Raw genomic sequence first — 2,837 nt, 5'->3', positions numbered from 1 at the left:
GTATCTCCTGCTTTGTTGACAGTGCATCTTCCAAGCAGAAAGCCTTGTTAGGCGGTGAGGATGGTTGACCAACATTATTTTTTAAGTTCAAGCCATCCCGAAAAAGCGAGAAGGGAAAGCGCAGACTCAATGATAGTTGCGACCAAAAATTCATCTTTGGGGTTGATTCATGTCTATCAAGCCCAGTAATGATGATTGTTGAAACGATAACATTAGGCTCTAATGCAGTTTCAATCATATAATTTGTGCACTAGACTTTGCTATTTGACGAAAAGCACGTATAGCAGCCTGTATATCTCTTTCATCCATGCTCTGTGCACTGGTAACAATAATAACTACATTGTTTATTTCCTGAATCAAACTACCGCTAAGAAAAGGGCAGTCAAAAGCAGCTCTTTCTACTGATGCTTTCACACTGAACCCAGCTCCAAAACCAATGGCCGCTTTGCCCGAATGTTGCAATATATTCAAGATATCTGAGGCGCTCACCACTTTGGTATCATCTGGAATAATGTCAAAGACTTTCATGTGGCTATCAGATATAAGAGTAGAGAAGGCCATGATAGCTAGCAAGACAGCATTATTTGTAGTCCTTAATGCTTCTACCAACGTAACCATTTCCCGTTTCAGTGACACATCACTGTCTACCACAATGCTCAAGTTTGAAAATTTTGTGAGTTTGACAATAAGTTCTTCCACTTCTTTTTGGCGCCGCTGCCGCTGACCTTCAAAGCTGAATGGCTTTGTAATGATGCTTACAGCTAACCCATCACTTGACCATACTTTCTTTAGAAGTTCTACAACTGCTTTATCACCTGAACCAAATCCTATCCCAGCCACAAGAAAAACCACACTACCCAAAAATGAGGGATGATTTACAAGTAGATCATCTAGGACTACATTCATGTTTGAAGCTCATCATCTGTTTTGCCATCAATTTCAAAGTGCACTTCTTGGTTTCGAGCTGTACAGAGAAGGGGCGCTGCTCCAATTTCTTCCGACAACCTTTCCAAGGGATGCTAGAGGGAATGATATAAATGCCCAGATTACAAGGACAACCACCATAGTGCCCAAAGGAATGGCAGCCAGAGAACCATAGAATATGGCAATGATGCTCTGTTGGGATCACGATTGCCATTACACCAAAACCCGCAGGTGTTAGTAAACGGACGCATTGCTAGAGTTAACGAATCCTCGAGAGGCGGTTAGTCCATGTCACGAAACAAACAGGGAGTGCTGGATTATCTAATGCCCAACAATCTCCCCCCAAACGCGAGCCGGGTGTGATTCGAACTCGAGACCTTTGGCTCTGATACCACTTGTTGGGATCACGATTGCCATTACACCAAAACCCTCAGGTCTTAGTAAACGGACGCATCGCCAGAGTTAACGGATCCTCGAGAGGCGGTTAGTCCGTGTCACGAAACACACAGGGAGTGCTGGATTATCTAATGCCCAACATGTTCAATACAAATCCAATGCCAAAGCACATAAATGGGAAGAGATATGCCGTAAGAACCATTGGCTTTATCCAGCGCTTGCCATCATTTACCATTGAGCAAACTCGGGTAGCTTATGAAAGAAAATTATGGGTCTCATCCAAATTGGATTCTGCTGGGGATATATTTGCAAACATCAGTGTTTTGGCATCGCCATCAAGTGAATCACTCATAAGCATCGTGAGCTTGTGATTTCTGTAGGGTATATGCTGCCCTTCAGAAGCCAGTGCACTAATAACATCCCCCAGGGCTGAAAGAGACCGGTTGATATTTTGAGCCTCTTTCAATTGATTGCCTGTTGATCCTGTTATTTTATGTTAACTTAATGAAGACATCAACTTGCAATACTTTACAAGGCCCACGAAACCTGAAAAGATCGGTAAGGCATTGATTAAGGATTGATAATTCAACTACATCAGTGTTGTTGTGAACTAAGTATGACTCGGCATGATAAATCTCATTTTCATTGAGTACTGCAACCTCTGTCTCACAAACAGAACAACAAACTGGCTTGAAAACTTCATCTCTTAATTTTTCATTTGCATCTTCAGGCAAGCTGTTACAATTTCTGTTGTATGGATTGCTTCATTTCTTACAATCTTTTTCTGCCTCATGCTTTCTGCAGGCCTTCGTAATCTCTGGTTTTCTACAACTTTACAGTTCATACACATTCCTTTGATCAATAAGACGCAGGGCATTCCCAGCGCTAACACAATCATTTGATTCAATAGCTGTGACAATGAAGTTTGTTTGGGATTTCTAGTGAGACCTCTCCAAATAGCTTGTAACTTGCTTTGCCTCTGATTGCTGATGATGTTTTGTTTTCTTCTGTTTGTGCTTTTGCAGAGATAGGAGCTAAGGAAGCTGCTGCCTTTTGGAGAGCTGGAGAATTTGATACATATTCTTAAAAAACACATTTAATGATTTCTTCTTCAAAACAGGGTTTTGAAGAAGAATCAATCTCACACTGGCATACAAGACGGAGTCTAACATCGGCTCCACTTGGGATGGCAGTTGCCGCTACGTGGAGGTGCCAAGAACCACAGAACTTTGGGAGAGCAGACAGTGCCTCCATCTATTGGGCAATGGAGTCATCATCGACACAACTCTTGACTTAATTTTCAAATTGAAACTGAACTCAAACTAATTTGATCTCAAGACTGAAATGACTGAAAAACCAGCTTAACTAACTTCAAACTAAACTGGAATAAGATGCTGGCCTTATGGCTGCTTATTTATTTACAACATCTACCCTAATCTGCTGTACAAACAATAGATCAGGTAATACCGAAATGCCAGATCAACCATTCAAGTAAACCTGAGAGTGATGCCGCCACT

Source organism: Pinus tabuliformis, chromosome X, assembly GCF_031772625.1.
Source record: "Pinus tabuliformis cultivar Carrire ecotype Pingquan chromosome X, CPIR1, whole genome shotgun sequence".
NCBI lineage: Eukaryota > Viridiplantae > Streptophyta > Pinopsida > Pinales > Pinaceae > Pinus > Pinus tabuliformis.
The sequence above is the reverse complement of the archived record's forward strand: the minus strand, read 5'-3'. Positions refer to the sequence as shown.